The 18,975-nt window shown below is 46.7% G+C and overlaps 1 protein-coding gene across 2 annotated transcripts in view; it reads left to right on the top strand.

Annotated features, from left to right (window-relative positions):
* Positions 1–5,366: 5,366 nt before the first annotated feature.
* Positions 5,367–18,975, top strand: part of LOC146790011 (LITAF domain-containing protein-like) — a 305,563-nt gene continuing 291,954 nt past the window's right edge. Inside the window, exon 1 of one of the 2 annotated variants that reach the window (XM_085628328.1) lies at positions 5,367–5,643. The gene's annotated coding sequence lies outside the window, so the exon portion shown is untranslated. Of the gene's footprint in view, positions 5,837–18,975 lie in introns of both variants that reach the window. The other variant, XM_085628327.1, reaches the window with a different exon arrangement.

Raw genomic sequence — 18,975 nt, forward strand, 5'->3', positions numbered from 1 at the left:
GTGCCCCCTTTCCCCGCTTTTATTCGCCTTAGCTATCGAGCCTTTGGCAGCGTGGGTGCGCCTCGATGCGGTCTTTCGAGGGTTGGACTAGTCGACGGAGTGCTCGGATAGGTTCGCGCTGTATGCTGATGACGCTTTATTCTTCATTTCAGATCCTTGGATCACTGGGCCGCGGGTGCTCCAGATTCTGCAGGTAATTGGGGAGACATCTGGGCTATGCGCCAATCCGTCCAAATCCATCTTGCTCCCCATATGCTGCGAGTAGAGCAGTCAGGCTTGGGCTTCACAGCTGATCGTTGCAGAGGAGGGTTTCAAGTACCTAGGAGTGTATATCACTAAATGTCCCAATGTAGCGTGATCGCGCAATATAGCTCCCCTGCTCCCAGCAGTGCGCGACGAAACAACAGTGTGGTCCCACCTCCCTTTTTCACTATATGGCCGGTCCGCCATTTCTAAAATGGTGTGCCTGCCGCACTTGCTCTATAGGCTGCAGAACTATCCATATCCTATTCCCCGTCGTGGTTTCTCCAAATGAATGCGCTCCTGAACAGGTTCCTATGGGGGAAGGGGCGGTCCAGGTGGCACTTGCAACATGTATTCAGTCCACATATTGCGGCGGGATTGCGGCGGGCGGCGTCAGGGTGTATTACTGGACATCGCAGCTCTTGGTGATCAATGAATGGAGGTATAACTTTCAGGGAGACCCTGCCTATGTAGTGGAAAGGCTCTTCATGGCAGATACCCTGCTACTTCATCTTCTAAACAGTAATTCATTCTTGGAGGTGCTCCCCCCGGCCTTCCGGACGGTGATTCAGATATGGAGACGAGTGACCAGGTCTATGGGTTGGTGGGGCAGGTTGACTAGCGCAACCCCCCCTCTGGCAGGGAACACACCTTCGACCAGTTTCGACCCTGGTGGGGTTCCGCTGATGGGACGATATAGTGATATCTCCACTTGGAGATAAAATGCAGGGGCCCACGCTTAAGCCCTTCCAGAGGCTGCAGGAGCAGTTTGACCTACAAAAATCCCAGTTCCACAGGTATCTACAGCTCTGCCATGCTCTGTTTTCCCTGATACGACACCTCAAGTCGTTACCTGAATTTCACCCATTGGATGGTAGATTGTTTTAAATTCATCAAATTTATCAAACCCTCACTACACACTCCAAAAAAAACAAATATCGGACCCGGGTAGTGTGGGAGGCGGACCTACCGGCCCTGCCAGATGACGATTGGACCGAGGCATTGGCTAGCCCCAGGTACTCTGCTGTTTCCACTACATACCGGCTGATCCAATTTAAGTACCTCCACAGAATATATTACACTCGCCTCCGTCTCTGGAAGATGGGGGCCATTCAGTCCCCCTTGTGCCTCCGCTGTAACTCAAATGAAGGGTCGTTCCTCCATACCGTTTGGAGCTGCGGGGCACTGCAAAACTTCTGGTCGGGCGGGTTGTCGTGCTTGGCGCAGGTACTGGCGTGGGACATCCCAGCAGACCCTAGGCTGACACTCCTGCACAGCACAGAGGACATCTGGGAGACAGATACAAGAGACACCTCCTATTCTTGGGCCTTACACTAGCCAAGTGGGATATTGCACAACACTGGAAGGCTCCCTCACCCCCCGGTGTTGCGACATGGAAAAAGCCTTTAGATAAATGTATGTGGGCCGAAATAGCGGTGTTTCAGGCAAGGGGCTGTCCACAGAAGCACGGAAGGATCTGGGCCAGGTGACCTAAATATCAGGATATCGACTTACGCAGCCGGCTAACCAGAACCCTCTTGAACGGCTGGTAGTAAATGACTCACCAGTTTAATGCTATCGCTCGTCACGGATGTGATAGACACTCCTTTGTTGTATATATGCATCTTGCTTCTCATGGGATGTATGGTGCATTGTTGGGGGGGAGGGTTGTTCGGCCTAATGTTCCGCAGACCTCCTGGGGAGAAACTTTCCAGTACCTACAGTCTTTACAATCAGTCATGTACATGTATGATGCTTATCGGGTTCTGCCCACTTGGTACTACAGAAAATCAATGAAATCTGTTGTTAAAAAATAAAAATGTTACATGAGAGCCCTGATGGAATGACTTTCAAAGCACAGTATTTTAGTCCCTCTTGTGTCCAGTCTCTACCCTATGGCTGCCTGTGAGACAGCGGAGCTTTAGGGGCCCATCGCTCCATCCTCCAGAGGCACGCCATCATTTTGCTTACCTCACTGTGAGAACTTCATCATTTGGCCTGGTTCTGGTGCTTAATTTGAGCTCCTGGTTTCCGGTGCTTGGCACCGCCACTTAATTGTCAACACCTGCACTTATGACAGTACATCACATGGTGGTGCTGGTTATCTAATTTAGAGACAAGCACAGTTGTTTGTTAATCCAATATACTTTAACAATGTGTGATACCTGCTGCCCAGGCCATTGCTTTGGGGCCCGGAATAGTCTGTATTGTCGCACTTGTATAAATGTGATGGTTAGTAGTTGGTTTGGTACTGGCATTGGCAGCGCTGACATGGGCAGCGGATGGTGAAAGAGACAGTGGCCTCCTGACAAGGGCCTTGGAACATATTACTTTACAAATGTAGCACGGCCCGGTTCTCTTTCAGAATGTGGAAAATAACCAACCCTGGGAAGAACCAGGCTTTTTGACATAGCATAGTTGACAAGAGGCTGTGTTTCATGTATGACACCTTCCACACGTTCAGCCCCTGTAGCCAGCAGCACTTTGCATTCCTGGACTTGTTCTCACTTTTACATCTAAAAGAAGATGAAATCACCCCGAAGGCAGCTCTTTTTGTCTGAAGAAGATCAGGATTTGTCCCTCTGAACACCCTCATCAACTTGTGGGGGCCGTATGAGGCAAGCCATAAGTCTTTTTTCAAGCAGTACCACAGCTCTTTGAAACTCTAAGTTGTGCTCAAAGTTTGATGCCACGGGGCCACTTTCCAATAGTGTGTTAATATAAAAATTCTCCTTGTATCTTTCTTTTCTGTCTTTTGTAGATGGCTGAATAACCTGAACAAACAAACAATGCTAGCATGCAATAGCTTTTGTCTAAAGAAACAGGACTGGTAGAAATTATCACACATGACAGGAAACCATTTGTCAGCTATGCATTTAGTATTGCAGTGTATCAGCAGTTTTTAATTAAATACATTGCATTTTTGGAAATTTCAATGGAAATGTGTGTTCAATGCAGGGCTCGCTTTAGGGTGGTGCGACCGGTGCAGCTGCGCCTGGTACTGAGCTCAGGGCAGCTGTGTTAGAAATAAATCATGGCTCTTAAAAGTACCTGCTGCAGAGTTTCTTATGTGCCCAACACTTTTCACGGAAAAAAATATCAAGATAACTCTGGTGAATAATATTCCTGCTGGAGAGAGATCAGAGTTTTGTCTAGTGGCAGTTTTACTCATCAGAGGGTAAATATGCTTGCTGCAAAAAACGTGTACCATGCAGATCAAAGAACTGTATCTTATGTGCATAGCTCAGTGGGTTTTTGCTTTTCTCCCAGAAATGTTACTTGCAGGTCATAAGTTAAAATCCTGATATAGCATAGTGACCTATGAACTGTTTTCAAAGAGTTGCGTGCAAACTGCATGGTATAGGTTTAAAATGTCTTTTTCGCCCATTCTTTCACTATCCTAATGTTGCTAAAAGGATTTCATTGGGTAGAAATGCATTCTTATTAGTAAATCCAACCCACCCACTGTGGTATGTTTAAAATATACTGCCTCCTAGTATGGATGACATGTTATTCCTGTACTTTGTAATCCTCATTGTTTTATGTAACATTTCCTATAGACTGATTAACACATGTATGATTCACTGTTTCTGTATAATGCGTGTGTGATGTAAAGTGCTCTGACACCCTTCACTGGTTTAAGTAGCACTATATAGCAAATGAAATACTTGTGAGAGAGGGGCAGTGGAGAGATGAGGGACACAGTCGGATGATGATAATGAGATTGTCCGTGGGGAACGAGGTCATTTTGGCGCCAAAAACAGATTGTCACATTAGGCGCCACCAGCGCTAAAGCCGCTCCTGGTTAAATGTACCATTGGGCACCATTTTCTCACAATCGTCCTGTATTGTATTGCCACATTTGTATAGTACCTCATCCCCCTGATGAGGCTTGAAGTGCTTCAAAGCATTGATGCAGGAAGCTTCTCAATTCCTTGGACATAGATGGTGGAGTGTCTATTGATACAGTGGATAAATCACTGAATGTGGTGCTTGAGGTTTGGCTGGTTGCTTCAGTCATTTTGCGGCAAACTTGTGGCTATCAGTTATCGTGGGCCCGTATTATGATTAGCCGTGACGGTCCAATCCCTGTGCTGCAAGCAAGACCAGATCAGAATTCTGAGTTGTGGGATAAATATTGCAACCCCACTGTTTTCATTGACATATCAGGGTTTGGTCTAAAATAAAAAAGAAATTGTGAACCAACCACCATGAACCAATTGACTCCAGTCTTTTTGATAGTTTTCTTTCTACATATTCATAACACCCTGTAACCCTACCTTATATTCCTTTTCATGAAAAGCATTCTCACACTACGGCAGTAAAAGTAAAATGCAAATGTTAGGAATAGGCCGAGTGGGGGCCCAGGGGGTACTGGACCAGAGGAAAAAAAAATCTAAGCCTTGTTAATCAGTTTCCAAATGTATGTAAATATGCAAATGGTCTTTAAAGACCTGTGAAAAACTCGGGCATGCCAGAGATAAGACTCCAGACACTGCCCAGCCGAGCCCACAGCAGCTCGAGCTGCAGCAGCCCGCACTGACACACGACGGGGGGGGCTGAAGTCCTTTCAGCTCAATGGACGTTGCGCACCTGGTCACCACACTCACCCTGCAGTGACTCCTCTTACCCTCCTCACACACTGTCGTATCACTCACTGTGCACTCACATGGGCACACCTGCCACCACACAGCGCAGAGGGTTAATGTGTCTGCCACAAAGAACGTGTATCATGCACATCACAGAACTGAGTGTGAGTAAACTATGAGTAGCGCTATATAAAAAAATGTTTGTCAGAAATGTGCTATAGAGAGATGAGGTGCATTGTTGGTGAGTAGTAGTGAGAGAATTCATGGAGAAGGAGGAAATGTGGGAAAGAGCACCAAAAAAGACTGTTGCACCGTGTGCGACTAGTGCTAGGGCCAGCACTAGCTGGGAGTGTTAGACCCCCCCCCCCCCTACAAAGTTCGGGTCTAGTTGTGCCCCTGATCTCCACTATCCTTTTTTCCCTGCTCAGAGTTGGCCTGGTCACCGACCCGGTCGGTGTATATCCCTGATGCGTACTTGCCAACTAGAAGAACAATCTCACCATTTGAAAAGCGGGTGGGGCCTTGAAGGGGCGTGACCTCATGCTGAGATGTACCTACCAGGTACTTTTGAACCCCAGCCCCCCAAGCCTCCTCCTTCCCAAAAACGCTTGCAGAGTCTGGGGCCAAGTCCTGGGGTGTTTTTCACACCCCGTAATGAAAGTCGGCAGTTCAAAGCCTCCGAAAACGAGATGAAAAAAACTGCTTACAGTGGTTTTCAGCTGATTTTCCCTGCCACCGTGTGATACTCACTGGGACCCCGTGTGATACTCACGGGGACCCCGTGTGATGGAAGCCGATATGGTGGCACGAGGTGAGTTGGCAGGTATGGTGATGGCATAGCTAGCTGAAGTCAGAAGTCAGCGGCTTCCTGTAATAAGTGCCCCTCCCAGCTCTCTGCTCTCTCAAATAATTTGTCAGACTGGAGAAAGGAGAGGGCAGGAGCGGCCGTGTGTTCTGGAGCTGAGAACAGACCGCCTCGTCGGAAATCTGAAAAAGAAGCCCTGGTAAGTTCAAAAACTTTAATTAAGACGACATATCACCTGTTACCCGGGCAGCCCGCGCATGCAACTGGGGTCTAACGGGAAGGTGCCGTTTCAGGTATATGGGCGCCGCGTGAGCATGTTGTCTTCCTCACAGTGGGATTTGTTGGAAATTCCTTTCGGAAACGGACATTTTGTCGGCTGTGGTAAATGTATTTATAAACGAATATACACCAGCCCATGGACTGACAAACAAAAAAAACCACAGAGCGAGAACGGAAATCTAAGGAGTTAAAAATAACTGCACCTGCTATGTCCGCAGTGACTCCCGCAGTGAAGCGGACTGATCCGTCGTCTCTCCTCCCGGGTTGAATCGGTCAACATGTCATGCATGTAACGTGAATGAATCCGGGCAGAGTTTGCTATATTGATAATAACTCACTTTGCTCTGTATAGCGCTTACTAGCACACTGTTCTGTTGCGTCTGTCTTCGTACACGAACCTGCTGTGCTCAAGGGGAGAGTGGGGGAAGGGGATATCAATAGAACTGTATGCACAACAGAACCAAGAACCACAAAAGTTTAAAATGAATTTGCAATTAAAAAAAGTCTGAATCGAAAGGGATACAAAGAAAACACATTTATTTCAGCAGTATTGCCGTAAAAAAAAGAAAAAATCATTCACCCTCAATCCTGGAGTGAAAGGGAAGAAGAGAGAGAAAAAAGGAGACAGAGACAAAAGGAAACGAGAGACAGGGAGAGGGGCAGAGAGATAAATTGAGGGAGAGAGAGGAAAGATTGGGTGGAAAGAAGGGTTGAATGATAGACTGGTATAGAGAGAGTGAAGAGGGGAAACACAAGTGGAAAGAAAGGAGATGGCAAAGGTAGAAAAAGAGTGAACAGTGAATGATGAAGCAAAGCATTAATGGAGAAGAGGATGTACAAAGTTTCCTTACCGGTGAGAATACGGAGCAGGTGGATTAGTGCCTAATACACACTCCTTAGTTCTCTGGCGCTTCAGGAGTCTATGGCTTGATTTAGAAGTTGGAAGTGCTGAATCTACAGTGGAACCCACCAATAGCGTTTCCTACAAAAACAACTGATAGTATGGTAAGGGAAACACCAGTCGAACCTCCTCTGGTTTTAACACTTCCTCCAGAAATAGGTGGTTTTTCCATTACCACCCAACTCTAAATCAGGCTCTGGATCTATCCACCTAAAGAGCTAACACAAGGTCCCTCCACCTCCCGGAATCACCTTTGGATGACTGCAGAACTCTAAGTACTCGCAAGGGCCAAAATCAATTAACTTTCTCTGGAGACTTGTGGTGTTCTGCAAATGTTGATATTTGCTAAAGCAGGTAGCTACTGAAAAAGTAAGCCAATAAATAGAACACAACAGAATATAAAATTAGGTGTAGTACAGGACACATTGGAGTTCAAGGGATGGATGAAATGATAGTGACTGACATAGAAGAGCGCAGCAGAAGAGAGGGAGAATTTGCAAGACAGAAAATAGAGCTGAAGTAAAACTCAAAATGGACACAGAAATTGAGAGAGTGGGGAATAAAGACGCTGGAGTTAGAAAAAGAATGAAAGAAAGCGTATATGGCCGAGGAGTGAGAGAGAGGCTAGATTTAGAGACAGAGGAATAAAGTTCAAGAGGGAAGGAGATCGATCGGGTGAGTGAAATAAAAGAGAAGAAGGGGGAGAGAGACAAGGAAAAAGATGGAAAATGTGAGAGAGCGGAAGAATGGGAGGGAGAATTATAAAAAGGAGAGATTAAAATGGATAGAGGGAAATGAGAGCGAGGCTGAGGAAGGGAGACAAAGAATGAAACATTGGTATTAAGCTGGAGAAAGATAGAGAAACAGAAAATCCAATAGATGCACTGGGTGAGAACGAGAGAGTGGCGGTGAAATTAGGAAGTAAAGAAATGGTAGAGAGATATGAGTGTGAGAAAAAGAAAAGAAAGACTGTTTGCATGTGTGGGTCAGCAAAGGAGAGCAAGGGTAGAGATCATATATAGAAAATGAAATGAAAGGCTCCAATTGGAGTTATTTCCTGTAGCATGTCAAGCAGATTCAGATCAAGTTCCTTCTTACAACACAGAAGTCATCAAGTACCAAGCTGTCTTACAACCCCAACATATCACATGCTGAGAGGCCACCGTGTGACAACCAAAAGGGAGATTGATGAAAGCCTTAGATATGTACAACCATTAATGCCTGAGGTTTAGCAAAGAGTTTTCCGACCACCTAAGGATTGGCAGAAGATTCGGGGGGCCTCTGAGTGATCACTAATGTCAGTGTTCAGAGGGTAAGCAAGAAGGCTTGGATGTGAAATCGAGAAGGAGTTTTAATAGTCTGAAGGAACCTCAGGGGCCTAAGGTTAGTCGGTGCTTCAATGAACAATGTCCCTGAGAAGGAGCTTCTGCGCCCCTGAGTAGGGCAATGAGCCACAAGTAAATGACAGTGAGGAGAATTGGGTAGCGGATGGTGTGCAGGAGTCATGGTACAATCAGGAGCCTTGCCATCCTGAGAGCAAGCAAGGCTTTGTGGACCTGAGAGTGAGCATGAACCTCAGGAAGCTGAACGTAAGCTGCAGACTCAGGGGCCTAAATGAAGCAATACCCCTGAGGCAAATATTCACTCCCAATGACCACTGAGAGTAAGCAGGCATTTAAAAGACCTGGTGCTGATTATATGCAAAGCAGCAAGGGAATTACTCGGAAATCTGGAATCCAAAAGCACCAGATAGTGAGCTGCAGCCTCTAAGGCCTCAGCAGTTGCTCAGTGGACCAAAGAGTGGAAATGAGCTTAGGGGTCCTATTGGAAAGTGGGTGGTTTATGCACCCACTGATATGGAGTAAGAGCCTCTAGTCCTTAGAATGCACAGAACCCGTGAGTCCTTGAGGTAAGCAGAAGACTTGAGGATGAGTATGTACCTCTGGGGCCATGTTGGTGACTAAGACGCCCTAAGGATGACCAGGAGTTTTAGCTCCTGACAGGGGATTCAGAAATCCCAGGTTGTGCAAAGGCTTAGAGATCTAAGAGAGAGCAATGCGTTCAGGGACCTGATGGTGAGAGCTTTATGGATCTGAAGGTATGCGTCAGAAGGCAGATGGGTGATTTGTGATGGATTAATGGTGTTTCCAGTCTTGGATGATGCTACTGGCTTTTGAAACTTTAAAAAGCATAATTTATCACACATTTCGCCACAAAATGAGCTCCTGATGATAACCACACAACGATTCATGAAAGGTTGCTATCTGAAAATGTAGGCTGCTCTTTTTTGAGGGCTTGGGCCAATTTTTCACCTCAATCTGCCCCTGCAAGTCACTGACAGTGCACAGGTGCACTCGTCCAGTTCCTAAATGTGTTTACATTTAATATTCAGGGATAGTGCCAATATTGTAACACAGCAGCAGCTCACTAATATTACTGCAAATAATTTCAGCAACACCCTCCCATTTCTCATATGAGAGGTCCTGTTTTGATCTAAAATAAACTTTTTTTAATGGATGTTGCATTAAACATAAACACAACATTTCTCTGCCAAATGTCTGTAATAGACTCTCTCAAATCACCCACATTAAAAATAGATTTAAGGAAAAGGGTTTTTAAAACTATCTGTTTAAGAATTAATCACAATCATCAGGGCAAGACTCTGCAGAACAGAGCTGGCTGTATCACGGCCCCCCTGGAAAGGGCCCACTTTGCCCATGCCTTAAAATGTTTCTGGATGTTTTAAGTTTATACGGTCCAGTGTTGCACAGGGAGTGCTTAAACCTCGTCTTGTAAGAGCTGGAATCAGGATAGCTTGAGGAGGTGATCCATTTTTGGGTCGAAGCTTCACAGACAATGCAACTGTCTGGTCCTTTATCTACATCTTGGGGACATTGGGAAAGCTTCCCTGGGAATGCATTCCGCTCATTGCTTACCATTGGCTTTGTGGTTTGTAATTCACATTTGCTTGCTTCCAAATTGCTGGCTTTATTTTTTGTATGCTGTCCATCTTGAATTTGTCCCTTCCCTTGCCCAAACCCTATTTACTGTATTCTTCCAACAGTAAGGTATTTCTGCAAACAGGCCTTTAAATCTTGTTCTTATCTTGCCACATTTGCTGTGCATTCAAAGACAGAGGTCAAATGTCAGGCTCTGTCTTCCATGGAGTTGGTGTTTACTTTTCTTTCTCTGATTTCAAAATGAGAGGATTTATCTGTGCAATCGTGCAGGTTACTGGGGGAGTTCGTGAGGACAGCTGCACAATGTTAGTTTCTTTCTAGCTCACTACTAAATTTAAAGGTCTGGAAATGAGCTGTGCAGATATTTCAGAATATATCAGAATTAGAAAAGCACATATGGAGCACATTTTTTGGCAATGTTAAAATGTAGAATATGATATTTCCACACATTAAAATTTTTGCGCTGCATATTTATATCAGTAAAACTATGTCCGTGCAGATGTAATGGTCATTTCAAGATGTGTTGTCGGTAATGCCAGTGTCCTACCACACAATGCATAGTCCACTCTTCACCCCTATAGTCTACTCTACACCACTTCACACTAAGCCACTCCACTTCATGCCACTCCACACTGTCACTGCACTCTACTCTGCACCACTCCACTCTACGGCACTTCATTCTACGCCTTGCTACTATACTCTATGCCAATGCACTCTACCTGACACTAATGTACTATGCACCACTGTACTATTTGCCAGTGCACTCTACACCACTCCATTATGTGTCACTCCACTCTATGCCACTCTACTCTGCAATACTGCACTCTATGCCCCTGCACTCAACCCCCATGCACTCTATTCTGTACCACTCCAGTCCACTCTACACAGTGCATTCGATGTCAATCCACTCCATGCCACTCTAATCTCCTCTGCACTCTACATCACTCTACTCTACCCCACTGTACTCTACCATGCACCACTCCACTCTGCTCTGAAACAATCTACTCTACTCCACTGCACTCAGCATTATTGCACTCAACGCCACTCGACTCAGTGCCACTCCACTCTACTGTGCGCCACTCCACTCTACTCTGCACCACTGCACTCTACTCTGCATCGCTGCACTCTACACAAATGCACTATACACTACTTTTCTGAAACCCAATGCACTCTATGCCACTGCACTTTATGCTAATCTACTCTGCACCCCTGCACTCTATGCCACTATGCTCTACTCTGCAACGTTTTGTACCACTGCACTCTATGCCATTGTACTCTTTGTCACTGCACTCTTTGGCACTGTGTTCTACTCTGAACCACTATACTCTATGCCACTGCTCTCTATGCCATTCTACTCTGCACCACTCTATGCCACTGCATTCCAAGCCAGTGCACTCTGCACCACTCTACTGTACACCACTGCACTCTACGACAGTCTAACTTGCAACACTACACTCTCTGCCATGAACTCTACACCACTGCACTCTATGCTGCTCAACTTCACACCACTGTACTCTATTCTACTCTGCAGCACTCTACTCTACGCCACTGCTCTCTATGCCACCCTACTCTAAACCACTGTACTCTATGCTAAAGCACTAAACACCATTTTACTCAGAACCAATACACTCTACGCCACTGTATTCTATGCCAAGTACTCTGCACAACTGCATTCCACTATACTCTACTCTGCAGCACTCTATGCCACTGCCCTCTACGCCACTGCATACTAAACCTCTCTATTCTACTGTGCACCACTGTACTCCATGCCACTACTCTCTGCACCACTCTTCTCTGCGCCATTCTACTCTGCACTATTCTGCGCTACTGCCCTCTACAACACTCTACTCTGCAAGATTGCACTCTCCGCCACTGAATTCAGTGCACCACAGTGTTCTCCACCACTGCACGCTATGCCACTCTATTCCATTGCACTGTATGTCACTGCACTCTATGCCACTGTATTTTACTCCTTACCACTCTGCTCTATGTCACTCTACTCTACACCACTGCACTCTATTCCACTGCACTCTACAACACTTTACTCCGCAAAACTGCACTCTCCACCACTGAACTCAACGCCACTCTACTCTGCACCCCTGCACTCTACACCCCTGTATGTTATGCCACTCTACACCATTGCACTCTGTCACTGAACTCTAGTCACTTGATTCTACTCTGCACCACTGTACGCTATGCTACTGCTCTCTGCACCATTCTACTCTACATCACTACACTCTATGCCACAGCACTCTACACCACAGCACTCTACTCTGCAACACTCAACTCCACGCCACTCTACTGCACTCTACGCCACTATACTCTGCCTCACTCCATGCCACTCTAATCAATTCTATAACCCTGCACTTCACGCCACTGCTCTCTACACCGCTCTATTCTACGCCACTCTACTCTACAGCTATGCACTCTACCGTGCACCACTACACCCTACCCAGAACCACTCCACTCTATGCCACTACTTCACTCTACTCGGAAGCAATCTGCTTTATGCCACTGCGCTCTACACCACTGCACTCTACACCACTGCACTCTAATATTCACCACTCAACTCAAAGCGACTGCACTCTACGCCACTCTGCTATAACTCACTTCACTCTACCTCAGTGCACTATACATCACTTTACTTAAAACCGATGCACTCTATGGCACTCTACTCTCCACCACTGTACTTTACACCACTTCACTCTGGGTCACTTTACTCCACTCAAAGATACTAGACTCTACAACACTCCACTCTATGATGCTCAGCACCATTAAACGCTACTCCACTCTGCGACACTCTCCTCTACTCTATGTCTCTCCACTCTTCAACACTCTACTCCACTCTATGCCACCCTACAACACAAGGACTGGAAAGAATAAGTGACTAAAAAATAAAGAAGGAAAGCAGAAAAGAAACAAAGAAAAAAGTAAGAAATCACGAAAGGAACAAAGGAAAGAAGAGGTGGGAAAGAAAGGCACAAAGAAGGTAAGAAAGAAGAGAGAAAAAAACTAAATAAAGAAATGTGAAAAGGAAGGAAAAAAGAAAAGAGAAAGAGCGGAAAATAAATAAAGTAAGAAAGAAAAAGAAGGAAAGGGAAAGAAAAGAAAGGGAAAGGGAAAGAAAAGAAAGGGAAAGAAAAAAAATGTAAGGAGTAAAAACAAAAAGAGAAATGTGAAAGAAACAGAGAGGAAAGACATTTGAATGTTATGATGCCCTCAATGGGGCGGATTCACAAAGGGCCTCCACACTTGCAGTGGCGGCTAACGACATTTCAAACTGGTAAGATGAACAAAAAGGCTGTACAAGAACACCCAGGCTGGGATGGTTGAGGTAGGCTCCCTTTCAACACGCGCAATTCTTCTGAATGCTCCAGAATGTTTTAAAACCCACAAGTCTCTGGTGTACATAAAAAGGCTTTCCTGCGGCTCTCACCAAGTCATTCTCTGGCTAAATTGCATATTTTTCCAAAGAGCATGATGAGAGTGTCTTGTCGGCTTGTTAATACAAAATGCTTCCTCCCCAGGGCCCTCCTAGCAGCAGTGAGAAAGAGATGTTTATAAGCGTTGTGTACAAAGCAGGCTCAGCTTGTGTGTAGTCTGATGGTGTAGGCTCCCAAGCAGTTATGTTTGTTGGGTTAATGCACCAGCTGCAGAGATGTGTAGCCTCAGGCTACATGTAGTCATCATAAAAAGCTGCTTCTCAAGGTCTAATGTCACCATGAAGCTCATAGGCTGCAATGCTTGATTCAGAGGGTAGGCTTAATGTCCATGCTGCCCAAAGTAGTAACCTATAAGTGCCTACGTCGAGCACCAGCGAGACAGCTGAGAGGCTTAGGTCTCTGCACACTGCCGGACCAACGCAGCATTCCTCTCATGCAAGGTCGACACGTCACTGCATTCAATAGAAATTCCATGAAAAGCGAGGATAGACTCTCGGGCCTCTGGGTCCCAACTCAGTAACATTAGAAAATTGGAGCTCGAAGTTGAAAGAAGTAAAATGCAGATATGTTTCCAAACACTAACAATGCACCGCCCTCTACTTAAAGAGGTGCAGATGACAAATATGGCCATCTATATAGTAGCTCAGCACTCTTCACCTGTGCCAATAGATTCTGTCCCTCTCTAGCAGCCCCTTCGCCCTAAACCCCATCCCCCCACAACCCCACATCCCCCTGCTTTCTCCCTAACAGTTGCTACTCCTTACCCACCTGCCCCCATGCTCCCTCCAATCTTTTTCTTTCTCTGTCTCTAGCAATATTTATTCCTACAAACCTGGCTCCCTCTATCTTCCTCTCTTCACCCCCCCCCCGGCTCCCTCCACCCTCTCTCCCGTCTCTCTCTCTCTAACAATGCCTTCTTCCTACACCCCTTCCCATCCCAGCTCCTAATTCCCTACACCCTCCCCGCTTCCACTCTCCACTCTCTCTCTCTCTCTGACAATCACTTCTACCTACTGTGTTACATATGAACAGACTCTCTTGATCACCTATATATTCCTCATGGTTTTGAATCATCAAAAACGATTATGTCCATATTGTGTGAGTGGTAGTATGTCCAGTGACTGCATTGGCATAAGTGTCTTGTAATTGGAGGTACTCCCTGTGATGCCCAGACTTCACTCCTCTGCACGCACGTGGACACAGATTGCCTGCTCTATGGTAAGGCCAAACCAGGCCTTGCTGTAGGACAGCTCCAGAGTCACCCCAGGGCCGGTCAGTACCATCAGAGGGCATATTCAGAACTAGCTCCCAGAGGCGACAGCACTTGCAATCACGCTTCTGCGTCTCATTCAACAACAGCTCCAGTGCAGTCCCTGTACCACCTAAAACCACCTCACTACAAGACAGTGGCGGCCAGCACAGCTCGCGGGTGGTGCGTCGGGCTCAGGGAGAATATGCGGTGGGGGCGATAAGTAAAAAAACATTTTTCCAAATAAACACTTACCCTTGCCGCCTGTTCCCGCATCTCTGCTCTGGCTCTCCTCTGTCGGACTCCAGGAACAGGAAGCACAGCTAGGCTTCCCTGACCAATCACAATGCTGAAATGCAGCGTTGTGATTGGTCTGAGCGTCGTGGTTCGACGCTCAGTCATCAAATGTTTACCTGGGAATGTTCTCCACGCAGACTGTAATGCAGCCTGCGTGGAGAACAGGGAAAGTGCGCATGACTGTTTGGCTGGTCCCAGAGGGCTGGCCAAATAGTCATGTGCACTTAGGAGTGGGCAAACCACTCCTCCCCTGCCCAGCTCCGAGAGCACATCAGCCCCACCCACCCACCCGCAAAGCAGCACAGAAACATGTAGTGATAACAACACAAAGTTATTATCATTTTATGTTTCCTTTATTTGCACTGCTTAAAAGCAGTGGGCAACGTTCCTCCGCCATAGCGGAGGAGCCGCCACTGCTACAAGACCTTTCAGGAGCATTAACTACAAGTGATGTGGCTGAGGTCCGAAAGGTGGTGCATCGGCACGCTGAGGACTGTGGGCTGTGAGAGAAAAGGATGTAGTGGATTGCACTTACCTGAAGCCCCAACCAATGAATAGATGCACACGGTTGCGACAGGGAGGTGCTGCGGGGAGCAGCCTCACACAGCAGGATTAGCACCAGGAGGTAAATCGGATTCTCTGAGTTGTCCTCCATCTCTGAGCATAGCCCGTTGACGGCCCCAGAGCCAACTCCTATGACTAATCCCAATGCTGCTACCCAGCATGAAAGCAGCGCAGGGTTTTGTTGGAGAGGGCTGGCTTATACTCATCTCAGCACTAGGGTCCTGTGCTGGCTATCCACCCAGTTTTATAACAGCTTAGGCTGGAGAAGTTTAAACTACGCATGTCAGGCTGACTGTCGAAGATGGCTGGCTAAAGGGACATGCACAGTTTAAACTGGTGCAGTGTAGCCAGTCGCCCCTCCTCTCTGCTCCCAGGCTGCACTGCAGCAATGGCCCTGCCCCCAATGCCGTAACACTCGGCTACGGCAGCTGGCAGAGTGGGAACAAAATGGTAATAAAGTCACTTTATTACCATTTTATTGTTCACTTTTGCTGTGCCTACAGCAAGGGGAGCGACGCTGCTCAGCCCAAGTGGAGCAGCCGCCTCTGCGCACTTGTGATGGAAGCCCCACAGATGAGGTGGGGGCCCGCAATCAGGGCCGGACTGGCTACCAGGCTTTCCTTAATAAACAATGCAAATCAAATGTTTAAAAAAGTATCATTTAAAGCTATGTGTTGTGCATTGTTCATTTAGAAGCACCGGCAGCTCCCCAGCAACAAAATCAGCCCCTCTGCAGTGAACCTGGACCCCACCCTGCCATCCCAGCAAAAAATGCCCGGTAGCCAGTCTGGCCCTGCCCGCAATGGGTGACTGCAATGCAGAGCTCCAGCCAGGACTGAGGGGACTCTGCTTCCAGTGCTGAGGCCCTTTGTGAATCGGGACTAATGACTCTGAAGCCATTGAAGCAATACTTTTTCTGGGTAGTGGTCAGGTAGGTTTACAAATAATGTGCACTGAGGCTTTTGTTTTCAGGCTTCTTAAGGGGAAGCACAAACACTCTTGATTATTTAACAAGAGATTAAATCGTGCTCCTGCACCCTCAGCCTAGCCTCCCAGAACTGGACTCATTATGTTTTTAAGTGCAGCCTAAGCAGATAGGGATGAAGTTGAACAGTTTGGAACTGCAGGCTGTGAGCTACTCCAACAGAGCCTGCGGGCTACTAGTGCTCGCAGTCGACATGTGGGAAAAGTCTGATATAGATGGTAAACAAGAGGGGTGAGAGGGTCGAGCCCAGGAAATGGAGCAAGTCAAAGACCGAGCTGCTGATCTAAACTGACCAAGCAAAACGTACTGGGGTGTTTCTGCTAAAATTGCATTGATCCAGTCCAGAGTTCTGCCTCTCACTCCCACCCCCAGTGCTAATTTCTGGCACAGAAGCCCATGGTCCACAGTATTGAATGCTGTAGATAGATCCAGTAGGGCCAACGATTCTCTCTCAGACAACCTCCTCTTGACCTAATTTGTTCTCATGCTTTTTTTGGCACTCTCTTTTTTCTTTATGCCTTGTTTCTTCCATTCCCTTCTTTTGTTCTTTCTTCCTCTTTTGCACTTGAGTGGGGATCATACACTATTCTCCTTAGCGTTCTCACAGTTGCTTTCTGTTTGAGAGGACTCTATTCTTTCATTTCCATCCCACACACCTCCACTCTTTTCACTATTTTTAGTTTCCAGTTCGCCTTGCTCTGGGTGATTGGAACTGAAACCCACATCCATCAGCTCTCTATTGCATCACTTTACTTCAGAACACACAACAATGTGTTCTTTTTTGTCACAGGTGTCTCCCTCCCCCTGCTTCATGATACCAAAGCCAACCCAGTGCTAGTGTACTTTCAGATTTAACCCTTCTTGGGCTCACTTCATTAATGGTCTTTTGGTCCCTTTAGGCTCTCACTTGTCTTACTCATCTCGTTGCCTCCTTCCTCCAGGTCGGTGCCATCCTTGCTGCTCTAACTTCTGGTTTCTTTTCAACCTACCGCCCTTTGCTGTTATCTTCTTCCACCCTGATGTGCGGTGGCACCCTAGTCGTGTAACCCCTTCTTCCATTTTCCACCCATGGCATTCACTGCCTCCCTTCTTCTATGCATTGATGTGGGATCCTTTTCTCTTCAGAAAATATTGCACTTCACTATTTTACAGCTTCTTTCAACCAAGCCTGCAATCGGCATCCCCATGCTGTCAATTCATGTTAGGCTCTGTCTTTGAACCCTGATCCACTTTTCACTTTTCTTTGTTCCCTACTAATTTGTGGAACAGACATTCAGTTTTCATCGGTCATGGCTCCTGTCCATATCTTTGCAAAGTCCTCATTTTTTTCTTTGACTCGTCCTCAGCCACACTTTTGCCACAAGCAGTTTACCCCCCCCCCCCCCCCCCCCCCCGGCTCACTTACTGTATTTGCTTCTTTAACCACTTGCCTGTTGTGGAGTGTGACACTCGTCATTCTTAATTTTAATGAATTTCTTTATTAGTTCTACAAATAACAAGAAGAAACGTGTTGTCTAAAAACATCCAACAGCTCGCACATTACCTTTCATATCACTTCATATGACACCTCAAAAGTGCAGTAGTACATGAAGGTGCATTTTAAGAATTTCTGCCCACAGCGAGAAGCTTAGTGTATGGCTCTAATTTTCATGGGGCATCTCGGGTGTAAATTAACACAAATACTAAAGCCCTTAAAGTTCAAAGCTCTCCCAGCTCCCCCAAAAGGGGGTAAAACATGTATCTATTATCTGCGGAGTTTAAGTTGGTGAGGGTGAGGTGGGGTGAGGTCGTGACCGGCAGTGCTAGGGGTTCCCAAATGTCTTTTGGTCTGACCGTCCATTGAAACTTCTCTGTGTATGTTTTTAGCTGGTCTTCACGGTAAGGTAGGTCTTTTCTTAGCAGAAACGGTGGGCTAAGTCCCCATTGCAAAACTGCTTGGCCTTCAGCTAGGAGAAGCGAGGGAGCGCATAATTTCTTACGGCTACTGGAATATCTTTGACATATCCTAGTGGCGCCATTCGAGGTGAGGGAGGAGTAGTCTGGCCGACCATGACAAAGACACGTACAAAGACGGATTGCCCAAATGCTGCTATTGGTGGACATGACCAGGGGTGGTGGTGGACATCAGGAGCTCGGCAGCGGCTGCATCTAGAGTTGTAGCTCAACCCCGGCTCCATTAAGCTCTGGGGGTGTCACCGTCATCATTCATGATGTTGCCTATCAACATCTGTAGCACCCTCTGACCATCTAAGCTTCCATCCCCATCCCCAGGCCCTCCATTTTATTCTCCTTTGGCTTCAGATCCACCGAGGCTCCTGTGCTGTCACTCTACTCCCTATTTTTAAAATGGTTCTCATTCAGGGCTTCTTGTACCCTTTCTCCTCCTCGTGGAGAACTGAACATTTGTACCACAGCCGCCATTTTGGTGGAGTGCGAAGTGAACAGTGACTATGAGCCGCCCTGTGGCCTCCTCAGAACACTTCCCTATTTCTTTCACAGTGAGAGGGTTAATATCACGTTAATTGGGTGATATGGTGCAGGAGGCAGTCCATTTTCTTCTGTGTCGCAAGGTTGGCGTCTTCTCTCAGCAAAGAGCATGCAGCTAATGGCATTACGCCCACCTCTCATGGACCCCCAGCAGAGTCAGGCTACTCCCCGGT

This window comes from Triturus cristatus, chromosome 10, assembly GCF_964204655.1.
Source record: "Triturus cristatus chromosome 10, aTriCri1.1, whole genome shotgun sequence".
NCBI classification, from domain to species: domain Eukaryota; kingdom Metazoa; phylum Chordata; class Amphibia; order Caudata; family Salamandridae; genus Triturus; species Triturus cristatus.